At 38.4% G+C, this 19,312-nt stretch overlaps 1 long non-coding RNA gene across 1 annotated transcript in view; it reads right to left on the minus strand.

Moving 5' to 3' along the window:
* Nucleotides 1-14,935, minus strand: part of LOC309877855 — a 637,773-nt gene extending 622,838 nt beyond the window's left edge. Inside the window, exon 1 of the long non-coding RNA XR_014317442.1 lies at nt 14,909-14,935. This is a non-coding gene — a long non-coding RNA (uncharacterized lncRNA). The remainder of the gene's footprint in view (nt 1-14,908) is intronic.
* Between the last annotated feature and the right edge of the window lie 4,377 nt (nt 14,936-19,312).

The raw sequence follows: 19,312 nt of genomic DNA on the forward strand, positions 1-19,312 counted from the left end.
CTGTTGATATAACTTGTTGTCCTGCAGCTTTCTGTTCCAGCCAAACTGCTAGCTCCACTGTACAATTACCCTAGCTTTAGAATTGACTTCTCCCAGAGAGAAATCACGTGGGAATGATAAGACTTTCTAAAGATAATTAGGAGGACTCCAAAGTCTTAACAACCTAGTACAGATACTGCGTTCTGTACAGGGTCACGTTGGCTGATTTTTTCCTGGTTTCAGTTGTTTATCTTTTTAAAATCTTCTAAATAGTTCTTCTGTGAAAAAGTGAAACTATATTGAAGCCCCCCAGACCATCTGTCAAACATTGTTATAATGCACTTTCCTTTCTGTAGCTGACAAAGTTCAGGAAGAAATTCATAATGGGGAGGAAAAGAACAAAAGCAAAAAAAAACCACACACACACACAAAAAAAGGCTTTTCTTGCAGGCTTTGACATTCTCTCTCTGTTATAGGTTTGAAGGAAAAGAATAAAATCAAGTCCTATGATCAGGTGATGGTCTTGAAGATGGAAAGTTTCCTCTGTTCTAACAGTCTGAATGCAACTGTCTTATTATTTACCTTTACAGAGTGAAGAGCTACACTTCATTTATATTACCTTTTTTCCATCTGGTTAGGGTAGTTTGATCCTTCCATAGATGTATTCTTTCTGTCAAGTATGTATGTATGTGAGCAAACATATGTACTCCAATTAATCGGGGAGGGCATAGCATATTTATGCACGCAAAAATCTCCTGTGTCTGACAGTCCTGCCACTGTGGATATGTATGGATCTGCTATTGCATAGATGTTGCTCACCCAGCTTTTCCTTCTAGTGAAACAAAAGCACACTAAAACTTGCATGTAGATGACTTCTTGGATGCATCTAGACCATTTGTCTCCAGAGACAGGAAGATGTAGTGAAGAAATAATAAGCAACATTTTGAGGAACTTTTTAATTTCTCTTTTTCTTGTTGGTATATCACCTGCCTGGAAGCCTTTGCTAATCTGTCTTGCCTAACATGTCCTAAAGAAGACATTTGTTTTTCTACACAAAATACCACACTTTTATTTTATTACTTTTCTTTTTTTTTTTATTTTTTTTATTTTTTTTTCAGAAAGCTTTATAACATCTTCTAGGAGTCATGATACAGTAACTGAGAGAAGCTGGTAAGGAGATTGATTGCCACAAAGTTATCCTGAAATAAGTCTATGCTCAGTTCCACTAAACACTGGTGTAAAAACTACACATGAGGAAAAAATGAGTATCTTAGATTAACTTAACTTTTAAATTAGTGACCAGAAAAACTATAATAATGTATTTTACAATTATTCAATGTTATAACATTCTAATAAAAATAATCACATGCAATTAAAAACTGAGTTGCATTTGGTGGGAATGCAAAACATTAACTTAATGCAAGTATTGATTACCTCTTCCCCCAGCTTTACTGTTGTTTCAAAGGTAAAGGATTGATGGCCCAAACTTTTATCCACTTCAATTAATCAGTTGATGTAATTTGTTTCTTTTAAAACTGGATATATCAATATTCTGTGCTGGTTTTGAATTCAAAAAAGCCGTCATATAACTTAACTAGGATGTTTTATTAGGTAAAAAATAAAGGTATTGCTTGGCAGAGGCGCTGGACTTGATTATCTTCAAAGGTCCCTTCCAACCTCACCGATTCTGTAATTCATTAGAGAACACTGGAATAACAGAAAATATTCCTTATTAAACAGTTAAAAGACTAAGAAAGAGACAGCAGTGCACTGCATCTTTTCAGAGAGAAACAAGGTATGAGAGTAGAAATAAATATAAGTGCTTCCTAAGGTGAGCACGAATACCCATGCAGTCTTCTGGGTGATACTGGAACAGGTTGCACATGTTGTAGATGGTAGAGGTTGTAGATGCCCCCTCTCTGGAAGTGTTCAAAGCTAGCGTGCATGCGGCCTTGGCATGGTGGTTGGAACTGAATGATCTTTGAGATCCCTTACAGCCCAAACCATTTGACGACTGTAAAAGCAGCTGCTGTTAGTTCCAGGCAGATATTACTAATATTGTTTGGCCCAAAAACATATGAGAGTATTAAATGCCTTTGGGAGCTGTCTATAAATCAAAGAACATATCAGTGTTTTCATAACAGATATGACTAAATAAACTACTAAGGCAATGCATACCCTGAGGCAATATAGGCAGTCTTGGAATAACCTGTAGAAGAAGCTTTTCATACCATTCAGAGGACAGAGACAGTCAAAAATAGTCTTGGTGACATTGCGAGTCTGTCACTGATCTTCAAGTGTATCACGTTGTCTCTAGTGCTCAAGCCTGTCACTAAAATAAGGTCACCAAAGACTTCTGAATGTGTTGCACTTGTTACTGTTTTTAGAGATACGCAGAGTTTTCAGTTAGTCAAGAGAAAGCTATGGGCTATGGAATATGACTGTTTGCGGTTGCAGATTGGTATTTGCCTGATTCCTAGATTGTAGGAATAACAAAAATGAGTGTGGAGCAGCTATAGAAATAAAGTTGTTTTGAATGGGAAACAAAAACATGGTATTGGTGTTGAACTATTTTTGCATCTCAATCAGACAGTCATGATTCAGTGTACAGTGGTACAGATTATTTCTGTTTTCAATTTATATATAGCTTTAAGCCATGAGGTAAATTAGAAAGTCTCATCATCCTACAAAAGTTTTCAGTGTTCCTCTTTCTCCCTTTGATACTATGGAAGCATAAAAGTAATATTTTACTACAAGTAATTAGGGTAGTGACTTTACTGTTCTGAGATATATTTACTTTCTGTCAGTTGAATTGTGAGATTTTGATAAACATTTAACACACATGGGATAGGGTTTTACATGCCTATTTCAGGATTATTTTGCCTAGGAATAATGTGATAATAAATTCCTATATCCAGCAAAATATTTGACACTTGTGCAACATAGGTGTCAGTTGAAAACTTGTGAATACTAGCCAGAACAAAACATCCTTTACTTGACACTGACATTTTGTCTGACTTTGAGTCATGTGTTGATGCATGTGTTGTTACGTCTGCTGTAAACTGCACAGGAGACTGGAAAGCTCCTGAGCTCCATTTCTGTTGAAGTGGGTCAGGAAGTACAATTTGAGGCATAAGGCCATTTCTGTAAATTTTTGTGAATATTTCTTTATTGCACTGACTGAATTTTGTATTTTTGAATGTGTGTTCCAGGGTGGATAAACTTTATTTGCAAACAAAGCATAAGAGAAAAATACTGAAATATTTTATGAAGTATGTCTCCAATAATTATTCCCTTACAGCTATTTCTAATAATCTGATATAAAGAGTTCTGTAGAGATGTATAGTACAGTATGTATGTATATATAGTATTGTACTCACGGACTACTGCAGTGCTAATTTGCTCTTTCATATTATTCTCTCTGATTCAAGACTGTAGAAGGGAAAAATATTATTTAACTAGGGAGTTATTTTCACTTATTTTTCAAAAACAGCCTTTAAAATGAAAATACCAACATGAATTAAACTGTCTTTAAATCAACATTGTGCTAATTCAGCATTTTCAATATCTTGTAGTGACCTGAATTTTGAAGGAAAAAAAAAAAAAGTAATAACAACTTTAAAAGAGTGGTGGAAGGAAAACAAACAAAATCATCAAGAGGTGCTGTAATCTGGTTTAAGCCCCAAACCCAGCCCAGACTTCTAGATCAATGGTAAGGACTCCCAATGTACCATTATAGCTCTCTCTCAGAAAAAGCTTCAAAACAGCTTCAGTTCTTAAAAACTGCTGGTGGAAGGAGTTTTGCTAATTAGGAGATGTTACAAAGGCGAAACTAGTGCTGAAACAAACTGTAAGCATTTTATCTTGATGTTTCCATTCTTGAATCAGTCCAATGCCTGATACTGTGAACAGTAGGAGATATCCAACTGCAGGTGTGTGCAATCATATTTAACTAAGCTTTTCCCTTTCATCTTCAGTCATTGCTGTACTCAAGCTATCACACTTATTAGTCTTTAAATTCCTGTAAGATAACATTTTATTTCATAGCTCAGAAGATCGAAATCAACCTCAAATGGGCAAAGCTATTTCCCATGTAGTAAGATTGCATTCAGAAACTGAAGAATATGAGCCTATGTGCTTTTGGTATCTTTCTGTTTCTGTCCAGACCTGAATTTACAATAGTGAAGGTCTAAGTTTAGCAGTCTTTCATGGAAAATAATGTGCAGCTCTGGTTTGCGTGACTTTGTCTGCAACTTCATGCTATTATCTATGACTGAAATTTTCCAGTCACTTCATCACTACATTGTTTCTTTCTTTTTTTTTTTTTTTTTTAATACACACACTAGATATAAATTTCAGCTAAGCTATGAATTATAACACCAATGTTTTAATTAGCCAGTAGGAGATAAGATTAATCAATTTATTTCATGCAATTTTTGCACAATGGTGCTGGTGTCCATATCTCAGTTAGTGGAAAAAGGGATATATTAATCCAGTTATTTCTCATTTCTATTTGATCTGCTAAGGACACTGAAAAGGATTTTTTACAGATTTTTATGTCTTTTAGAATTCCCCAAACCTAAACAAAACACCCCCAAAATGCAAATGTCAGCACTGGTGTTTTTTGTTTGTTTATTTTTGTGATACTTTGAGCTTTATAGTTCAAAATACAGAATAAATATGCTATATCCCAAATATGTGTGAAGGTTATGGTTTTGTTTCATTTTGTCATCTCAAACTATTAAATCTTTGCATTGTTGCATAATCAGGATATAAATATATATATATTTGCTGTTCTAATTCAATGACACAAAACTCAAGATCCCTGAGGTAAGGTTAAGCAGGAGCTCATGTAGTCAGGGTTGAAATTCAGACACTGCAGATATAATCCATCTCCCTGACACATGCAGTGCTTCATTGTGAGACTGCCAGACACAGTCTGCTGAGATGGGAATGTCACAGAATACCAAAACAGGGGGAGATGCAGTTTTGTTCATCATTGCTTTTATCTACAAAAATCCATCTAACAGTCTACATACACAGCCACTGCCAGACAGAGAAATATGAATGCAGCAGAGACATGCAGCAGCTAACATTCAGAGGAGTATATGGAACATATGCTGGGAATGCTCAGAATTACCTGAAAATAATTTGGGTAATTAATCAGGTTAATTGCTTATCTTTAAGGCAATATTTTGGTGCAGACGCTGAGTCACCATCTCTGTTGTCTAGCAGAGATCAATAGCTTGCCTGGTTGCCTGCATCTCCTTGTGAATTTTGAACTTAAATGACAAAAGGGGTCCAGAAGGCAAAGAAAGTGCACTGTCATCACTGGTCAGGCAGGCAGGCAGAAAAATCTGCAGAGGTAGAAAGAAAATAAGCTTTTTAGAAAATATAAAGTGCAACTGCTCTTTCAGTTAATTTCTAGTTATAACCACTCCAGCATACATTTGAAGATTTTACACAAGGGATGGAGAGAAAAAAAAAAAGAAAAAAGGAGAAAAAAAAAAAAAAAAAAAAGATAAGGTAATTAAATGATACTCAGGGTTCCAAAACGAGACATGAATCTGTAGGCTTATTTGAGACATAGGTGTAAGCAAAGGAGTTTGTCTTGGCTGTAGTGGGCAGACTTTTCTGTCATACAGATTTCAGGGTAGATTTTCAAATACCAATATTAGACAGCAAAACATTTAAAATGTGTCTAGTTCCAGTTTAATTTCATCCTGCTGTAAGCATAGTCAATGCTACTGCATGCTTCTGTGGTCTCTGGGCAAATACAACTTTAATCAGAAAGGAAGAAAACCTCTGGGGCACTGAGAAAATACACTCTTTCCATAGACTTGGCAGAAAGCAGGCTGCCCATATGACCAGCAGGGCTGGAGGGACACAGCTGTCTGGGCTTACATCTGGACATATGTTACACTGCTGGTTCTAGCTTAAAAGGTGTGTTTTTCTGTGAAATAGAGTATTCTAATCTATAAGTTCCTAGCAACATCTCTGTATAGGCATTTTCCTACCCATTTGTTAAAGGCAGCCTTTAGCTAAAAGCACTGTCTGTTTCTCAGTGCATCATGACAGGATGCAGCAGTTCAGGACCAGGCAGTGACACAGCAGAGCAGCCTGGGGCAGTGGGATGAATAGAAGTAAAGAGCATGTATTGAACTGGGAATATAACCATTGCAGGGATACTGATAACTCCCAGGCTTGTGGCAAAAGGTTCATGAGGAAGCTACAAGCAATTCAAAGTTTAGGAGAAAGCACAGCAGGTGAGCTGTGTATTGGGCAAAGGGAGCTGAAGGTTAGATTAGGTATTTTGGCTTTGGTTTAGTGTCCCCCAAATCTTGTGATCAATCATTTCATTCTGTCTGCATCATGATAGTTTTCAGAGTCTCTCTGAAATAGTCCTTTAATCACAATATGAAGCCCTGCTCTTTGGAAACTGATCTACACCACCACAGAACAAACCAAGCGGATAAAACCTCTATTTCAACTTCTTTTGCCATCACTTCTATTTCGATCTAGGTAAGTTTTCTTTGCATTATTTTTCTTTAAATGACTTTCTTACCTCTTATAACTTAAATTGTCAAGTTTGGATAATGCCATCATGGTATTTGAATTTTCTAGAAAATACCAGCTCTGAGGAAATGAGTAAAGATCATGACAGTAGTAGTGCAGAGTTGTTGCCTTCATTCCTCCACCTGCACTGATCTTAGTCACACCCAAGATCTTACAGGATAACAAGTTTCCAGGAGCCTCATTTAGCACTTCATGAACAATAATATCTCCTTCTGCACTCTTCCTCAGAAACATCATGGTACAATAACTTAGTTTTGCTAAACAATCAGAGATAAATTTGACCACTACAGTCACTTGGAAATGAAATAGATCTGTATGGTTCAGTGGACTTATGAAACAAAGCCATATGCCATTCAGCTTTCATCTCACACCTTAGTTTTTGTATAAATCTGAAATTGTTTCAATTGCGGAAATATTATTTTTATATTTCTGCATATTTTGTTTTTGTTTCCTTATCCTTATTTGTAAAAAAAAAAAAAAAATACAGGAGAAGCCTATGTGATATTTCTAAGCAGCTGACAGTGAGATGTACAGGCATCTTATAAGAGTTTAGGATTTTTTTGATCTTTAGCGTTTCAGGGAATGAGCGAGAAAAATATTTTAATTTGATAGTTACAAGCAGTATCATCAACTTTAATGTTTTTACTTATCAGTTCTGCAAAAGGTTCTTTTTGTAGCTTTGTTCCTCAAAAGAGGCACAACACATGGTAAAGATAATAGGTATTTATTTTCTAAGTAAAAAAGAAAAAAAAATTAAAACTTTCTGTAAAAAATGGGATACATTTTTCAAAAATACATCAAATACAGTACTGTTCTAGCAGTTCTATTAATTAATCATTATTAGTCACTAAAACTCAAACAGATCTCAATGCATGTTTTCAAGCTTAATCCTGTATTCAGTTTACCTGTTTCCTAAAACTCAATTAAAAGCCCCTTGTTTTTTTACATATTTATAAATAACTGTAAACCTGATGTTAAAGTTCTCCCTTAAGGATTTAGTTTCATATACTTGAGCTATTTCATCAGAGAAATAATATCATATACAGGAAATTCTGACCTTTCATTCTTTAACTCTCCTGTCTACCATAATAGCATTTCTGACAGTAAGTACTTACTACCTTGTTTTGTTTCAACAGTACCTTTAATGAATTACCTAAAACTAATCTAGAGTTTGAGCTGCTAAACTTGTGAGCATATTTATTGTTAGTGAGCATATATATTGTTTCACTAAAAAAAAAAAAAAAATATCAAGGATTTTAAAATATCCATCCTTTGGAAATTAAAAATATATTCCACAGACTCTTAAAATCTTTAACTTCTGCAAATTCAGAATAAAAACTCCAGAGTTCTATTTTCATAATATATGGTTTGGTTGCAGATCATCTAATCTACTGTGGTGTAGTGTTGTCTCACTGTAGTAGTAATTCCTTTTCTCATGTTGATTGTCTCAAAGTAGAGAATCAAGTTTGCGTACACATATGCCCATATATATGAATACATAATGAAGTTCCATTAACAAAATCTTGGTGTGGTTTCTAGATGTGTCTGAACATGCATTTCTAGAACACTATTGAGATTGGAAAATCTGAAAGAAAATCAGGCAGAAAAGATATTGCTGAAGTGATAGCGTGTTTCAGTGCTGATCTAGTGCCAATTCAAAAGTTTATGCAACCACACTGTCAAAGATTTATAGTAATTTTTGGCTCACAGATCTGAAATACATTGAAACTTTTTTCTTAGAATGTTTTTAATTGTAAAAACTTTGTACTTCTGCTGTATGATCCACGTGACCTGCAAGAAATCCCCTTCAAATGATGCAGTCCCCTTCAAATGATGCAGAGATTTTAAGTGGCTTTAACCTGTGGTATTACACCTTTGCTGCTTTTGGTTCACAGTATTGCTATTGAAATGTAAACGCAATTCAATAATGTTATGCGGGTCTCTCTCTTTTTTTTTTTTTTTTTTTTTTTTTTTTTTAAACCATCGTTAAGTTCTCAGGTAAGAATATTAAGGAAAAAATGATACATGAAAAAGAGAGCATGCTCCTTTAACAGTAGTTGGGTTGAGAAGATGGGGCTTGTATGTGATGAGTGTCAAATGCTTCACCCTGGTGAGAAAACACTTTTGAAACATCATCTTGCTTGTTGTTCAAAGGGGGCCTGTTGCTTCAGTCATACAAGTGCTCCTCTACCCTCCCCAAACATTTAATATCTGTTCTGTAAATATCAGTATCTGTATGTGTTTTACGTCTTCTAAACAGGTAGTAAACAGGTGTCTTGTGTGTTGTGTTTTTTTCAAGATCCATTAATGACATCACACTGTATTTTAGGCTGGAAAAAATCTATTTTGAGATGATTGATTAAAAAAAATGACATTAAAGTTCATGCAAAATCACCTTTCATAGTTGAAGCTGATATTGCAATTTTAAATAACATGGTATCCATGTTATTTATTTATTTTTTTTAAAGTAAGTATGTTACTAATTTCCAAATGTTAAAAGAGATTTCTCCATTTTCTACCCAGGAGAGAGAGGGAGAGAGAGAGAAAGAGAGAGAGAGAGAGACACGACTAACTAGATGAAAACTTTTGACCTAAACAAACAAAAAGAATTTAGGAGGTAATAAAATGATTTTATATTAAATTTCTCTTATTGTTATCTTAGAATAGTATGAATAATATAGAATGCTTCTCTTCTAACATTTGATGTTACCTTTACCTTCACATAATCCCAAAACAGTTGAGATAGGAAGGTACCTTGGAGATTGTCTAGTCCAACTCCCCTCATCAATGCAGGGTCACCTAGAGCAGGTTGCTTAGTACTTTTTTCAGTTGTGTTCTGAAAACCTCCAAAGAGGCAGATTCATCTTCCTCCTGTAGTGGTGTTCTGTGCATTATTTCTGCAAGATTTCAGTGCATTATTTGTGTTTGTACTTGAAAGATCACAACTCTCCCACTATATACAGTGTGTAGTAAACCAACAGCTCTTTACAAAGCTCTGCAGCTATGGAGAACCTTGGGACTTAGAAAGCCTCATCATGCTTCTTTATATCAATGTCAGAATGGCAATATCTCAGTTCCATTAAATGATAGGAAATTTTGTTTTTGCCTTTGACAAGGACTGTTCACCAGGATTCTCAGAAGAATCACTTGATACTGGTTTGTCCCATGAGACAGGGAGTGGCAATTGAAACTGCATTTTTTAAATCTTCTGGTACAATCAGTTAATTTTTCTTATTCACTTGGCTGATATTTTTAAAATGTTTTAGTACCTTGTTCCTTTGCAAGGTAGGGTTATTTACACACTGTAAATCTCAACAGTTCTCCCCTTTTCTTGAAGCGCGTGATCTCTTCAAGTGTCCTACACTTACTTTCAAATTTTCACTATTGCTATTTACTATCTGAAAGGATGTTTAGTTTGTCATTAAATAATCCTGTTTATCCTGCCATTAAAACAGTAGAAAAGCCAAGAAACTAGTATTGAATTTTTTTGTGGAGTATGTTTTTGCTCTAATTACCAGTTTGTGAAATGTTGAATGTTTACATTTACAGTTATTTTCATCTATGTGTTATTGTCTTCTCGATCAGGCATAGGATGTTTGTAGAAGGAGCTTTTACAGAAAGACATATTAACAAGACAGCACCAGTTAAATAATTCATAGGTTTCTGAAAACCTGTTCAAAACAATCTTCTCTGGGACCCATACACCACAGAGAGAGTCTGGAAGCTGCACTTGAATCAAATCTGTATCTGCCTTGCCTTGAAGGTGGTGCTTCTATTTGTGGTGTGTGGACAGTGGGGTTCTGTGTTGGAGGCGGAAAGCCTGGACCATGGTGAAATTCTGCCACTGCCATTCTTTGTGGTCCTGATGCTATCACTCTCCATGTCTGTTCATTGCCTTGCCTTGTCAGTGTAGGGATGATTCTTGCAAAGCATTAGACAGCACTGTAAGCAAGAACTTCTTGTTTGGTTAGCTGGTATGTTTCTGTGATATAGGTAAAAAAAAAATAAAAAAAATGTGCCTTTCTTTTGGGATGACTCTATATTGAGTATTTTTTACTCAGGCAAGAACTCACATTTCATCAAGAACACTTTCGGTCTTGAGTCTTTCATGTTAATTGGCTTTCCCCTGAGTCCATGTTGACAACTATTAGCTCCATGAAATTATACTGGACAGTATACTTTAAACTAATACCAAAAAAAAAAAAAAAAAAAAAAATCTGCCTGGAGAGGATAGCTTACTAGAAACAGGGTTTGGAAAAGAATAAAAACTCAATGACAAAGCATCATCCCACTTGTTCTGTGGGGCTGGAGCAGCTGTTGTATCACATGAGCCAACAGCCGCTGAGACCTTCAACTCAGAGGAATTCTGTTGTAATTATCCTGACATTACAAACTTCACCTGGCTTTCATTTACTAATGTAACTTACTGAATATTTTTTCCATTAATGTGAGTTGTGTCTGTAGTCACAGCAGGGATTCATCTGGGGACATCTGACCTTTTTTTTTTTTTTTTCCCCTAAACTTCCCTCTTTTATAATATTAAAGGATAGGTGAGTTACTGCACTTTTAAGTGTAATGGACATATATTGAAATAGTGAAAGTCATATATTGAAAGAGTGAACCATGTTTTTTAAAAAAATAAATGTTGAGTAAAGGTATAACAATTTGCTCCTTGTTGTAAAGCTTTGCTGATTCCATTATTTGTTTTACTCTGAGTATGTACATGGAATCCTTACCACCACTTTAAGAAGAGTAGCAGCAATATAGTATGTTCACTCCATTCTCTCTCCTATTTGTCTGCTCATCCTTAACTATTGTACACGGTTTCCATGTGCTAAAGTATCTGAAGTATGCTATTTCTTAGGGTTTCAACTGATCTTCATGCATCTATAGCTACTCTCTAATGTCCTTTTTTTTGGAACATGATATAAAAATTTGAACTGTCTTTTCTTGCAACATCTCTGCTGTGTTGTGTTTGAGTAATATGCCAACCAGCATTTAGTCAAACATTGCTATTTCTTGTTGCTCTTTTATACCACTGATTATTATGAGGGCAAGCTGCATTTGCAAATGTGAAAAGATACTGCTTTGTTTTTCTTGCAGTATATCTCAGTGTTTTATTTATTGAAGAGTCCCAGAGCACGCAAATCTAGAATTTGAGTTGACTTCTTAGATTTAAACTCCTCTTGAAGCAGACCTGGGGTATAGGTACTTGGCATGTCTGTTTATGAAGGAGAGATTTTAAAGGAAATGTCATTTATATTAATGGTTGTTGTTTTAAGAGTTCTGAAGGTTTTTTGTTCTTGAATTTATATATATATAAACATATATATATATATGTATTTTTTTTTAATCCAGCTGAGGATAACTGTTTGGGTGCCAAAGGGAGCAAGTAATAACCACAACTGACAAATAACTTGGAACATGTTATACATCTCAAGCTAGAAATATCTGCACTGATCCCTCTAGCTAACAATTGCAGCCAATGGTAGTTCAGAAAATGGTTGTGCAGGCATAGTAAACATCTTTAAATTTGTGCTGCTGCTGTTAATACTTGCAGTTCTTTATTGCATTTGCCAGTGATTATGTTCTGTTTTGCATGACAGTTTTACTTTTTTTTTTTCCAGTTAGTTATTGTTTGGTTTAAAAAAAATAAAAATTCTTTTGAGTATTGAGTCATCTCTCACAGTCATTTATGAGCCTGATTCAAACCCACTGAAGTCACTGGAAAAATTTAACATATCTTACTGTCCTTCATTAATATATATATATTATTTTTAAAATTATTTTTCTAATGAACTGGATTATGAAACCAATGAAGTTCTAGTAAAAAACAATTAGACTATTCATGAAAATTCGAAAGAAATAAGAGGGAGACTTGCTTTTGCACTTTGAATCTGAGGTCTGAGGCCATAAAAGCACAAAAACGTTGAGCCATAATCAGAAATGTGCAAGTGGAATCTGACAGTAAGTTGAAGAGCAGGTCCAATGGAGCTGTACAGGAGCTGCAAGTACTCAGCACTCAGCACTCAGCAAGTACTCAAGCAAGGTCCCAGAGACAGATGTCCTTTCAGTGGTCTTACGACACTTGACTGCTTAGGAAGGGTTTATTAGTTCTCCAAGTACAAAACATAGAGTGGCTGAGTGAATGTTAAGAAAGATGATCAGTTTGCCAAATGGTTTTGATTTTAAACATACATCTGTAGAGTGGTGAGGACTTTATGGGGAGCCTTGTAGAGTCAAAACACCAGCTTTGTTTTTTTTTCTTCCTATTTTTCCCCTTGTTTTACGTTCTGCTCAGCAGTTGCCATTAAAGTCTTTCTTATTGCTGTAGACCTTGTACTAATTCATGACAACATTAAAGCTGGAAATAGTATAATACTACTAATGAGGCCAAAGGAAGAACGATGAAGCTTTTGTAGTTGTAATTGCACATAACTGCTGCAGATAGAAGTAGTCTTTCAGTTACAATAAATTGTTAGGACATATCCTGACCTCTTTCTACTCCCTCTCCTAACATAAAAATTATTATCTTTACATTCAAGCTTAACATAAAGGAGGTTGATTTAATCAGATAAAGTAAGATATATAAAATGTTCACAATTATTTCAAGTGATCCTCATATAGAAATCTGGAATAATCTAAACAATACCTATATATATATTTATTTTTTTGTGTGTGTGTGTTTTTTTCTTGAAATATTTTGGATAGTAATCTGCCAGCAGGAGTGACAGATTGAAGCAATCTAAGAAAATATTAAAAACTTTAGCACTGTTTTCTGCCCGTTTTTTATTTTCAAAGTCAGATTATAGTTTGTAAAGACTATTCTGATATTCTGGTCTCTCACCAAGAGGGATAGCTATGATGCAAAATTGGTTTGTATAGAGGTTAACACTTGTACTGAAAGCAATTATTAAAGGTATATCTAATTTCCCTCATTCATAAATTACATTAGATTCTAATATGTAAACATTCTGGGGTAGTGTCTGTTACTATTACTTTCCAAATTAAAATAAATAGTAATAAAAAAGAATCAGGATGCCCTTGTTTCAGTGAGTAATTTTATTCAGGAAAATAAGTATTTCCTTGTTTATCGTGGTGTAGCACATCTTCCTCAGAGAAGGTGTTCTGTTTGTGTCCACTGAGAAACAGATAAAAGCAAATGCTGCTCTTTGTCCCCACATGTAACGGACCTTTTTTTGTCTGAATCCTTCTATTCTGCAGGAGACAGAGGCCTTGGAAAACACTGAAAAAGGCATTATGGGAGTGAGCATAGTTAAAGAATAAATGTTGTCTGGTTCCTTTTCATTCAGGGATATTCACTTAGGAGTGTGAAAGATGGTTTAGGGGTGTTTGCATGAGACACTGACATTGCAAAAAGAGCAGAAATGATGGGGAGAAAGTGATTTGGTAAAAGTCACCCTGTAAAAATAAGCATATGGCTTGAATATGTTTCATTTTGTGTCCTACTTATTCCTGGATTGTCTCTAACAACCACCAAGACAGACTGAAATAAGTCAACAATTGGGAGTTTTAGGTTAGCTACAATTTACTCCAAGCACCATCAGAAATAACGAATCAATTAAATAAATTTTTAAAAGGCAAGCTCAGCTTTTTTAGGCATTCAGTTTATTTTGCTTAGGGAAAGAAGACAACTGGGAACTAAGGTTAGTGGCATAAGCTCAGTTTATTGAAGTGTACAACTTTTAAAGTGACAATTGGGACAGTCATTTGGAGATGGAGGAAAACTGCTTAGCAAACGTAGCTGTAGCAGGTAGAGGCAAAGTTCCCAGTGCCTAACCAGTGGTGTTGGTTAGATTTGGGTACAGAAATAAAAAGACATTATTAGATGTATTAATTCAATAGTTAAATAAATACCACCGGTATTCTTTCTTTAATCTTATGTGATCTGGTTAGATCTAGTTCAAAAACTAGACTGATTTGCATGGGTACAAATCATCATGCTAATTCCTTTTTTGACACTCAGGTTTGGGGAGAGTTACACATATGGAGAAGGACGTGTACCCTGGATTCTATCAAGACTCTGAATATATGATTTTGCTTATTCATGTTCATGGAATAAGACCTTTCTTTTCTTGAAAACTGTCGTGGTTTAACCCGACCGGCAGCTAAACACCACGCAGCCGTTCGCTCACCCTCCCCCCTCCCTCTCTGGGACGGGGGAGAGAAATGGAAAGTGAAGCCCGTGAGTTGAGATAAAGACAGTTTAATAAGACAGGAAAAAAAAATAACAAAAATAATAATAACAATAATAATAATGATGATACAATGGTGATAATACGAAAGTAATAATAGTATGTACAAACAAGTGATGCACAATGCAATTGCTCACCACCCGCTGACCGATGCCCAGCCTAACCCCGAGCAGTCCGGCCCCCTCCCCCCGGCTAGCCACCCCTATATATTGTTTAGCATGACGTCAGATGGTATGGAATACCCCTTTGGCTAGTTTGGGTCACCTGTCCTGGGTCTGTCCCCTCCCAGCTCTTACTGCACCCCCCAGCCTGCCCGTTGGCAGGACAGAGCAAAGGCTGAGATGTCCTTGGCTTAGTATAAGCACTGCTCTGCAACAATTAAAGCATCGGGGTGTTATCAGCACTCTTCTCATTCTAAGCCAAAACACAGCATTCCACCAGCTACTAGGAAGAAAATTAATTCTGTGCTAACTGAAACCAGGACATCTATCCACCCCTTATTCCATACCATTTATGTCATGCTCAGGTTACACTCTTTTCCATACATTCTAATTAGTCACCTATAGTAATCATGGTAGTGATAACATACAGTATAATATACTATTTAACATGGTGCAATTCAGTTCATGGGCTATTCTCACCCAGTATTAAATCTCCTTGAGGTACACACCGGACCTCTCCGTTCTTTTGCATCACCCACCAAGTATATCCAGGTCCCTGAGCGAAAACAATTCCACGAATAGGTTTGCCTTTTCCTGAGGCAGGAGTAGCCCAGACTGTTTTACCCAGCATATTTTTTACATGCACTACAGGAACTTTATCCCCATCTACAGTACGTAACAGGTTTGATTGGGCAGGTCCAGCTCGGTTGGTAGATCCCCTAGTATTGACTAACCAGGTGGCCTTTGCCAAATGCGTATCCCAGTTTTTGAACGTCCCAGCGCCCATTGCTTTCAAGGTAGTCTTTAACAGGCCATTGTATCGTTCAACTTTCCCGGAGGCTGGTGCATGATAGGGGATGTGATACACCCATTCAATACCATGTTCTTTGGCCCAAGTGTCTATAAGGTTGTTTCGGAAGTGAGTCCCATTGTCTGATTCTATTCTTTCTGGGGTGCCATGTCGCCATAGGACTTGCTTTTCAAGGCCCAGGATGGTGTTCCGGGCGGTGGCATGAGGCACAGGATATGTTTCCAGCCATCCGGTGGTTGCTTCCACCATTGTAAGTACGTGGCGCTTGCCATTGCGAGTTTGAGGGAGTGTGATGTAATCAATCTGCCAGGCCTCTCCATATTTATATTTCAGCCATCGTCCTCCATACCAAAGAGGCTTTGACCGTTTGGCTTGCTTGATTGCAGCACATGTTTCACAGTCATGAATAACCTGTGCTATAGCGTCCATGGTCAAGTCCACCCCTCGATCACGAGCCCATCTGTATGTTGCATCTCTACCTTGATGGCCTGAGGTGTCATGGGCCCATCGGGCTATAAATAATTCACCTTTATGCTGCCAATCCAGGTCCACCTGAGCTACTTCAATCTTAGCAGCCTGATCCACCTGCTGGTTGTTTTGATGTTCTTCAGTAGCCCGATTCTTGGGCACATGAGCATCTACGTGGCGTACTTTCACAGCCAGGTTCTCTACCCGAGCAGCAATATCTTGCCACAATGCAGCAGCCCAGATAGGTTTGCCCCTACGCTGCCAGTTGTTTTGCTTCCATTGCTGTAACCATCCCCACAGGGCATTTGCTACCATCCATGAATCGGTGTAGAGATAGAGAACTGGCCATTTTTCTCGTTCAGCAATGTCTAAAGCCAGCTGAATGGCTTTCACTTCTGCAAACTGACTCGATTCACCTTCTCCCTCAGCAGCTTCTGCAACTCGTCGCGTAGGACTCCATACAGCAGCCTTCCATCTCCGATGCTTCCCCACAATACGACAGGACCCATCAGTGAACAGGGCATATTTCTTTTCATTCTCTGGCAACTGGTTGTACAGTGGGGCTTCTTCAGCACGACCCACCTCCTCCTCTGATGATATCCCAAAGTATTTGCCTTCTGGCCAGTCCATGATCACTTCCAATATTCCTGGGCGACTGGGGTTTCCTATTCGAGCCCGCTGAGTAATCAGTGCAACCCACTTGCTCCATGTAGCATCAGTTGCATGATGCGTAGAGGGGACCCTTCCCTTGAACATCCAGCCTAGTACCGGTAATCGGGGTGCTAGGAGGAGCTGCGCTTCAGTACCGACCACCTCCGAAGCAGATCGAACTCCTTCATATGCTGCCAATATCTCCTTTTCAGTTGGAGTATAGCGGGCCTCAGATCCTCTGTATCCCCGACTCCAAAACCCCAGAGGCCGACCTCGAGTTTCCCCAGGTTCTTTCTGCCAGAGGCTCCAGGTGGGGCCGTTCTCCCCGGCTGCAGTGTAGAGCACATTCTTTACATCTGGTCCTGTTCGAACTGGCCCAAGGGCTACTGCATGGACTATTTCCTGCTTGATTTGTTCAAAGGCTTGTCGTTGTTCAGGGCCCCATTCAAACTCATTCTTCTTACGAGTTACTTGGTAGAGTGGGTTTACAATCAGACTGTAATTTGGGATGTGCATTCTCCAAAACCCCACGACACCTAGGAAAGTCTGTGTTTCTTTTTTGTTAGTTGGTGGAGACATAGCTGTTATTTTGTTGATCACATCCATTGGGATTTGACGACGTCCATCTTGCCATTTTATTCCTAAAAACTGGATCTCCCGTGCAGGTCCTTTGACTTTATTTTGTTTTATGGCAAAACCGGCTTTCAGAAGGATTTGGACTATTTTCTTCCCTTTCTCGAAAACTTCCTCTGCTGTGTCACCCCACACAATAATGTCATCGATGTACTGCAGGTGTTCAGGAGCTTCCCCCTGCTCTAGTGCAGACTGGATCAGCCCATGGCAAATGGTAGGGCTGTGTTTCCACCCCTGGGGCAGCCTATTCCAAGTATATTGGACTCCCCTCCAAGTGAAGGCAAATTGTGGCCTGCACTCTGCTGCTAGAGGGATGGAGAAAAATGCATTAGCGATATCAATTGTGGCGTACCACTTGGCTGCCTTCGATTCAAGTTCATACTGAAGTTCCAGCATGTCCGGCACTGCAGCAGTCAGTGGTGGCGTGACTTCGTTCAGGCCGCGATAGTCCACTGTTAGTCTCCACTCGCCATTAGACTTTCGCACTGGCCATATGGGACTATTGAAAGGTGAATGAGTCTTGCTGATCACTCCTTGGCTCTCCAATTGACGAATTAGCTTATGGATGGGAATCAGGGAGTCTCGGTTGGTGCGATATTGCCGCCGGTGCACAGTTGTGGTAGCAATTGGCACTTGCTGTTCTTCGACCCTCAGCAACCCCACAACAGAGGGGTCCTCTGAGAGACCAGGCAAGGTAGATAATTGTTTAATGCCCTCTGTCTCTAAGGCAGCAATACCAAAAGCCCACCGGAACCCTTTTGGGTCCTTGCAGTATCCTCTTCTAAGATAGTCTATGCCAAGGATACATGGAGCATCCGGACCAGTCACAATGCGGTGCTTTTCCCACTCATTCCCAGTCAGACTCACTTCAGCCTCCAATACAGTCAACTGCTGAGATCCCCCTGTCACTCCACAAATATAGATGGGCTCTGGTCCTTTATAGCTCGATGGCATTATAGTACATTGTGCACCGGTGTCTACTAAAGCCTTATACTTCTGTGCGCGTGATGTGCCAGGCCATCGAATCCACACAGTCCAATAAACTCGATTGTCCCTTTCCTCCCCCTGGCTGGAGGCAGGGCCCCCCTAATCCTGGTCAGAATCTTCCTCGTTTCTGTGTTTGAAGGACTGTCTGCTGGAAGTTGGAGCAGCAAACTTTTCGGAGAATCCCTTTTTCCTGATTGTTTTCTTTTGCAACTCACGTACCCGTGCCTCTAGGGTCGCGGTAGATTTTCCATCCCACTTTCTCATGTCCTCTCCATGGTCTCGTAAGTAAAACCACAGGGTGGCACGGGGTGAGTACCCACCATATCGTCTTCCTTGTGTGGGTGAACGCCTACCCCTGACAGCTGAGACACTGCTTTGTACAGGTGCGAAGGAGAATAATCTCTCTTCAAGTTGGTGAACCTTTTCAGAAAGTTTCTCCCAAGTGTTCTCCTTTGGTCGGTGGGCACTGGTTGGTTCAGGTGGGGAGGACAATAGATTCTCTTCAAGTTGGTGAACCTTTTCAGAAAGTTTCTCCACAGCTGAGACGCAGGCCTGTAAGGAAGAGGAGAGACTTTCTTCGTACTGCCGGAGTTGTTTAGCCGCTTCACCCACTGTGGGTTCCTCATCCTCTTTCCAGGCCATTATTGCCAATGAGCTGGCATATGATGATGGTGCACTCCGTACAAACTTCCGCCACATGGGTCGTGTACACTTGACTTCATCTGGATCTGTGGATGTTTGTTTGAGGTCTGGATCCTCATAAATCACTTCCCGTACGGCTAATTCCCTCAGGTACTGGATTCCCTTCTCCATAGTGGTCCACTTGCCTG

The sequence above is a fragment of the Aythya marila genome (assembly GCF_965140915.1).
Source record: "Aythya marila genome assembly, chromosome: 1".
Lineage (NCBI taxonomy): Eukaryota > Metazoa > Chordata > Aves > Anseriformes > Anatidae > Aythya > Aythya marila.